We start from the raw sequence: 8,385 nt of genomic DNA on the forward strand, positions 1-8,385 counted from the left end.
GCATCATTGGAACATGACGGACACGCCAGCGTGCGTCCTTTGCGGAGGGGAAGACACTTGGAGACACACTTTGCTAGACTGCACTGTATCCCGGAGTACTTGGGCTTTGTCCTGTGAACATATCATCGATGCACTGAGTAGGAACGAAGAAGGTGACGCGAAGAGGTGGCTCTCTGCCATGCACCAGGCGCTATCCCATGAGAACTTCACTACTCTCGTGGTAACACTCTGGGCTTTGTGGGGAGCCCGCCGAAAGGCGATCTACGAGCAAATATACCAAAGTCCCTTTCAGGTACATGCGTTTATTCAGTCTTATATGAGGGAACTTGAAGCTATCAAATCTGTTAATCTGAGGCAGGGTGGCAATCCTACTCCTTGTCTGACGAGCTGGATTCCTCCACCATCATGGCGGAAAAAACTGAATGTAGACGCTGCTGTGGGGAGGGGAAGGAGACACGGTTCCGTAGCGGCAATATCAAGAGACTCTGCTGGCCTTTTTCTGGGAGCATCAGCTGTGGTTTTTTAAGGCATTTCCGATCCGGCCACTCTTGAATGCATGGCGATTAGGGAGGCGTTGGCCCTTGCGGATGATCTGCATGTCTCAACTATACAAGTGGCGTCCGACTCAAAGGTGGTGGTCGAAGACATCCAAGACAACAATCCAACAGTATATGGTGCGATCATACATGAAATAATAGAGCATAGATCAAATTTCCTTTTGTGTAATTTTTGGCACGAATTTAGGAGCTCGAATATCGAGGCTCATAAGCTCGCGAAGCATGCTTTATCTCTTCTGGCTGGCCAACATGTTTGGTTGGGACAGCCGAACGGACTCTCTTTCGTTCATGTAAACATTGTGACGTCGTAATAAAAGTTTCGGAGTTTGCCTAAAAAAAAAGTTGCCTGAAAGAGAATAACAGACGCGCAAAGAAAGGAGGGGAAGCAGAGGAGGGGCGGAGCGCCGCCGGCCACATCAACATTTCGGCGACCACGGGAGGGGCGGCGCGACCACACCAAGATTTCGGCGACCACGGGAGGGGCGGCGCGTCTCAACTGCCTTATTTCTAGCCATACGGGCGGCCCGGCAACTCAAGCAGTCCACGGGCGCCTGGAGCACGAGAGCGGCGGCGACGACTCCGGCCACCACGGCGCGGCAACTCCGGTGAGGCGGTGACCCCTATTTTCCTTTCACTTCCCGATTTCACTCTTGATTCGGCCCCCTCCCCCAACCCTAGCTCCATTGTGGCTCTCTTGTGGAGTACTGCGCTCGCCATGGTGGTTCTGCTCCTTCCGACTCGGGCTCTAGCTAGGTACTCTGCCATTGCCTATCTGCAATCCGAGCCCGGCTGGGAGTCAGCCTACTTCTTCTTCATAAATAAGAGGAGGGAGGGATTCGAAGCCCTCTCACATCCCCAGGTTAGATCTGGATTCCCATTGTCGCCTCCTCCTTGCCCTTCCGTTTCTCTATAAATTTCTTCTCCTCTACTGGCAACCTCGTAACCTCCATCAGAATCAAAAATTCAATCTTTAGATCCAGTTAGTGCGGGAAGATCGATAGGAGGAGACATGTCTAAGCGTCAGCACTCGCAACTGGACGGCGACCGCACCGGAAAAAGGCCGCGGCGTGCGCCCAAGAAGCACCTCTACCTGGTGCTGGATGATTGGGACACGGGCTTCAGCATCTACAAGGTTGATGCCGACACTTTGCAAGATACCTGCACCAGCGACGTGCAGTTTGGGTTCCCTGACCCTCCCGTCCTCCGGTTTCCCGTGCCAGTACGCCATCTTGGCATGAGCTTCACGGCCTTTGGTAACAGCATCTTCATCGCCACCAACCCACACTGTCCACAGACTCCCATCCTCGTATATGATACCGAGATAGCGGGAATCACCATCGGGCCAAGCCTACCACGTTCACTGCTTGGTGGCATTGACATCTCTGTGGCCACCGGTGATACGTTGTATGCATCGACATCTCGCCATGCCGGCGAGCAGCACTCTTTTGAGGCCATGTCATGGGCAGCCACGGGGAGCGATGAGATGTGTGATCCACGGCCAGCCATGGACTGGTCCTGGAAAAGGGTGCCATCGCCACCGCCATTTTGCCATGGATGATATAATTTCCTCTTACGCGCTGCACCCGGACGGGCACACCATATTCATGTCTGCACACGACAGTCTTTATCAACATGTTCCAAAGGGTACCTTCTCATTCAACACCAAGCGTTCTGAGTGGAGGTGGCATGGGGATTGGGCTCTGCCTTTCCAAGGGCAAGGCTACTACGACAGCGAGCTAGACGCATGGATTGGGCTCCGTAAAGACGGGTACATTTGTGCCTGTGAAGTTGCCTCCCGCAGCCGCGAAAGTGCTGTGCAGCCATATTGTAAGATTGCGAAGGAGAAGTTGTTCCTCAAAGTCCCGGAGCGGCGGCTGGCAGCAACAAGGGCCACTCTCGCGTACATGGGCAACAGCAACTTTTGCCTTGTCGATTGTGTGCAGCGCGAGGGAGTGGAGCCTACATGCATCGTCGATTGTTGCGTGCTCCATATGAGCACGTTTGGGCTTAAGTATGATCACAGGGGAGAGCTGCAAACCACGCGCCACTGCTCTAACTCTTATGTAGTGTCTAAGCATATCCTGTCCTTTTCTCCTGTAGTGTTCTGGATGTAATTAAGAAGTGTTTTGCTTGTTTTATGCAAGCCCTGCTTTGTAATCTTGATGTAAGTTGCTGTGATATGTCACACTACGAGGAGAAATAAAAAGAAGTTGGTTCCCTTTTGCAATTTTCTTGAACCTGAGCGCAGAGTTGGTCACATGTTTCAAGAACTAGAAGCGCTGTACTTTTGCTGCTTGTGATATCACGATTGACAGTGATTAGAAAAGGTGGTGCAATTAAAGAAGTGTTTATTTTTTTTTCCTCCAAAGATTAGATAATCCTGTATCTAACTGCCATGATCATTCTTTCGCAACTAAGAGTTATATGATCCCTGTGTCTAGTCACTACATCTTGTTTCAGGATTAGTGGCAGGGAAGTGTCTAGTCATCTCTCCTGAGGTATAGTCATCAGAAAAACAATGGCAGGGAAGCAGGATTAATGGCATGGATAGATTGGTAGAATAAAACCTTGAACGCAGTACCTCTGTTATACGTGACTAACATGTTTTCTCAAGATCCTTATGTACTACTACCTTATATGTTCATGCATAAGGAGATAGGATTGGATCGAACCCAAGCTTTCCAATGTTGTTGCAGATCTCTTTTCAGTATAAAGCCCGAAATTGCCAGCGGATGGCCAGTGAGCTAAAAAATGAAAGAATGGCTCATATGCTCTCCTCTTATAGATTGGACGAACAAAGAACAAAAAGCAGTTAGAAACGGCATAGTGTCGGCTGTCAAGTTGTTTGCATGACATGGTAGATTGATTTAAATGCAGTAACAACTTAACAATGGCCTTGGGCATAAGTTATTTCCGAGGAACAGTAGACCAGGAAGCATCCTTTCTTGCAACTTACAACCCCTTTTTTTCTATTAACCCATAAGATAGAATCACACACCAAAAGTTATAACAGCATCCGCCTCCAGGTTAGAAATAGCTTCATCCAGAATGTCAGCCCGTCAAGTAAGAGGGTGGAGATGTGGTACTTTAACACCTATGGCTTTGATTGCAGATCTGAACCCCAGAGCATCTGAGCATTTGAGAAGGGCATTTTAACTCTTTCTCATTTCTACATGGACCACAGTGCCCAATGCTCTTCATATGTAGTGGCTCAGTTTCTCGTGTAGGAACGGCTCGTGCCCAGCTCAACCAGGCGATGGTGCCACTGGATCTGGTATGGGCAACACACAGAGATCAGGCAGCAATTTGAGATGGTTGTTCCATGGTTGGTACAGATCATCCTCTTTCCTTATCTTCTCTTTGATATTCTCATTTTCACATTTCTGCTTGTTTGCTGGTTTATTTTCTTTTCAAAAAATTGGGTGGCCAATGGCAGGTTTGGCCTCAATCATGAAGAGTTGAACAGTGCGGTTTTTTTTTCTTTTGAAGCTTACGGCCGTGTTGATGGATCATATAGAAGGTTCAGTGTGAAGTTTTTAAATTTGTTTAGCACAAGTGTGCATCCATACACACACACATACATAGTTCATAGCGTTTCTTTATTGTGTTATTGTTACCGTTTACTTACCAACCAGTGTTGGTTTACTCTCATAATTGACCCAACACATTACCTTCAGTTTGCAGATACAACAAACACTTTTATTAGTCTATAATTTCCTAATATTCAGATTTATTCATCCCCATAAGGATAAGTTAAGTATTGTCCATTGCGTCGAGAGGATTCATCAAACCATGACTCTCTGTTTTTGGTTTTGTAGTTTCTGTATCTGGCATCCATGAATTGTATTATTTGACATCCACTCACTCAAACTAATTATGTTTGATATATCACTTTATTAATGATTTACTGGATCTTCGATTGTTGGTGTACCAAATTTTTTAATATTGTGATTTCGGCCAATTACCATTCCTGTTTGGTCTGTGTTTGATTAAACTCCATTCCCCATATACTTTTGTTTATTTTGTGAATAGGCTGCATACTCTTTTGTTTATTTTGTACATGGACAGGGATGCGGGTTTAAGCTGCAAAATATAAACTCAACAGTGAGTTATCAGTTCAGTTTTCTGTATTTCATTTCATATATGTTTGAGTGCCAATGATGATATGATTCAGGGAGACAATTTAACCCTTTTCTTTTCTTTATCAAGTTTTTAGGCTTCAATTGGTCTACACAGTTTATTTAAATCACGAACCTGACACTCTTTGGAGTAGCCAACTGTGTATCTCTGAATTGCCAAGTGGCGGTTCATTGTAGCAATCGACGCAGCAGAGACAAAATATGATAAAGATAGTTTGCTTGCCAGCTCTATGTTGGCAGTGGAGGTGCTGTTGGAGAGCAAAGCCCTACAGGCAACATAGGTGGTGCTTTTTATAAGTTAAGCTGAGCTGTTCAAGCCGTTATTCCGTAGGTATCTTCCATAAGAGCACGGCAAATTAATAATTGATTATGTTAATCCAGGAAATATGATTTTATCTTAGTTGCCTCTGTATATTCCTTGAATCTTTAACTAAATATCCACTCTTCCTATTTAACCATCAAAATATTACGATGTTGTGTCCTTTTGTTCAACTATACGCATCCACGACAATTCCGACAGCACCATGCGTGAGTTACTTTCATTTTTTGGTTGCTAATAATCTACTCTGGACCATGCATTTTAAATTCCAATGCATGTCTAACAGAAGATCCTGCCTTTAATTCACAGTAGACATAATCCATTGTCAAACACTTAAATCTGTCCAAACATAAAAAAAAAACTATCACGCTATGAGTCCATTGGTTGGGAACTTGGGATATACTAATTTGCTGTGCACTTTCTTATGCTCTGAAATGAAAATCTCATGTATTAGGATTTGTTCCCTGGCTTAGATATATGGATGTAAGTATGCTGTTGCTGGAGTTAGTAGTTCTCGAACCTCCCCCTCTCTTTGTTCTCTGGATTATCAGAGATCAGGCTTTAATTGTTTTATATAATCTATTTTGTTCGACAATTACAGTTGAAGTTCTTCATAATTGGGGTGAACATGGTTTTGAACATAGTTTGGAGTCAGGGATTGAGAATTAAAATTCGTTTTTCACCAAAAAGAAAAACTTTGTACTAATTACTCATATCTGTTTTCCTCTCTGATGCTTGATGCGTCCAATTATTTAATAGTTCTTTTTTCTCCATATATTTTCAGTGTATATTTGGTGATTACCAAGTTTATATTCGTAAAAATCAAGGCAGTAGTGTAGGAAGAGAAATGGCACTGGCTCTGCAAACAAGTCTATTCAGCTTCTTATGCATTAAAATAACATTGAATCCCTTGCTGCAGATAATCTGTATAGACAAAAGTAACAATCTCATTTGTGTGTTCTATTGTTAGTATGACAAATGGGTACATGAAAGTAGTAGCTTTTGTCATTCAGTTGGTAATATTGTTGTACTCTAAAATACTGTAGTTGTCTTATTTTGTTCAGTCTATCCATGTAGGTGTTAAACGTTACACGAAAGAGAAGAAACGACCATGTTGATGGACCCTATAGCAGGTTCAGTGTGCAGTTATTTAGTTTCTTTAGCACAAGTGTGCATGCACGCACACATACATACAGAGTTACTAGTAGTAGTTTATTTTGATGATGTGGTTGTTGTCCTTCATTTGCCAACTATTACCTCTCTTCACTAATGTAAGACGTTTTGGCCAAAACGTCTTACATTAGTGGACAGAGGGTGTAAATACGACGGCTGCCTTGGTTTACTTTCCATGTTGTAATTGACCCCCCACGCTGCCTTCAGTTTTTACTGATATAAGAACATACTGTTATTGGTCTGTGTTTCCCTAGATATTCAGATTGATCCATCCTCATAAGGGTAAGTTCAGTATTATCTGGATTCAGTTTCATAGTTTCTGTATCTGACATCCATGAATTGTGTTATCTGGTATTACAGCTTGGAAATTCTCAAAGCACATTTGTTCAAACGTTGCTTATATGAGCTATATTCTTAGTTTTTTTTTTTGAAGGTCTAAATTCTTAGTTTTTATGGTCACTCTGTCAGAGTACTAATTCCTGTTGCACCTAAAGTCAGTTAGTAATGCTGATTCCAGTACTGATGGATCGGATAACCTATAAGTATAGATGTACTTATCACAAGCAGGCTTGTTTCAGGCGTTCGGCTCTCAGATTGCTGGTGATTGAAGATCAGAGCCTCTGGCCCAAGGAAGATGGGACAGAGATATCTCTCACTCGCTCAAATCGTCGTGCAACACCCTCTTCTATGGTATCGATATGGTTCAGGCACCCCCAAACCTCTGGCAGCAAAATCTACACTTGGCTAGCTGCGGTCAACAGGTGCCGGCCTCCAGCACCCCAGGTGTTTCTTCCCTGTGCGAACAATCTGACAAGTCTCTTGTTCAACTTTTCTTCACAAAGGGTAATATGTTAATATAAATATATACTCTCTCCGTACCTAAATATAAGTCTTTTTATAGAGATTTTAATGCGGACTACGTACGGATATATATAGACGTACTTTAGAGTATAGATTCACTCATTTTACTCCGTATATAATCCGCAGTGAAATCTCTAGAAAGACTTATATTTAGAAACGGAGGGAGTATAATTCGAAAGACGAGCCTTTGGCACCATAAGCCTTCCCCCGCCAAGCCTTCTACCTCCATGAAGGTCGGCATGGTATCAATTATCTAATTCTTTTGGTTCTCTCCATTATCTAAATATATGCATTTTCTTGGTCATTGCACTTTACATTCTCCATTATAGAAATCTAAATATGCATTCGTTTATTCTTATCCGTGCCAAAGGAGTGTTCCTATGTTACAAACTTATAGTTCAACTATAAATTATGCATCATCTCTATACTCCTAAAGGAGAAGTTGGTAGTCTCGCCTCATGTCTCACCAATCATATATTACGTTCGCGAGCGTCTTACAGGCGACCTTTAGCAACCAAGAGCAACCAATTTGGGCCGGCAAATTTCACGTGTGCATTAACTCAATGAAATCGGCACTTTCCCAAAACAATGTCATGCATTAACACATTCAAATCAAATCTTAAGAAAATCTCATCTAAATCCAAACTTCCATTGCCTTCTACTACTCATAACCAAATCAAATCAAAACTTATCAAAACATCAACTATAATCAAAGTTGCCCGGCACATTTGACGTGTGCATTAACTCAATCAAATCGACACTTTCCCAAAACAACGTCACCCATTAACTCATTCAAATGAAATCTTAAGAAAATCCCAACTAAACTCAAACTTTCATTGACTTCTACTACTCATAACCAAATCAAATCAAAACTTACCAAAACATCAACTATAATCAAAGTTGCCCGACACATTTGATGTGTGCCCGTGTTTTTTATTTTTCATTTTTTTTTATGTTTCGTTTTTTGGTTTCATTTTTCCTATTTCATTCTTCTCTGACTAACCTATTATTTTGTACTCGGTATACTATCAGAATCGACACAGAGTTGTACGTCATGGTGAGTTGGTAGCATCGCCTCCATTTCGGCTAAATAAAAATGATCACATTAATGCAATTAATTTGATAAGCAGTTAATTACATGTGCAATTAATTAGATCCAGTTAAATAGGGATTTATTCGCACCAACTAAATTTGAAAATTGATTCATTAATAATGAGGCTGTTAATTAGGCCTAAATATAATTAGAAGTAGCTATTTTTCAATTAGGAAGACAATTACTTAATTAGGCAGAAAACTTTTTTTTGAAAACTCAAAACAGTTTTTGAAAAACAAGTTT

General features: G+C 42.3%; 1 pseudogene; it reads left to right on the forward strand.

Annotated features, from left to right (window-relative positions):
• The first annotated feature begins 607 nt into the window (after positions 1-607).
• Positions 608-7,229, forward strand: LOC123051386 (uncharacterized; annotated as a pseudogene).
• Positions 7,230-8,385: the final 1,156 nt, after the last annotated feature.

The sequence above is a fragment of the Triticum aestivum genome, chromosome 2D, assembly GCF_018294505.1.
Source record: "Triticum aestivum cultivar Chinese Spring chromosome 2D, IWGSC CS RefSeq v2.1, whole genome shotgun sequence".
Classification (NCBI taxonomy): Eukaryota; Viridiplantae; Streptophyta; class Magnoliopsida; order Poales; family Poaceae; genus Triticum; species Triticum aestivum.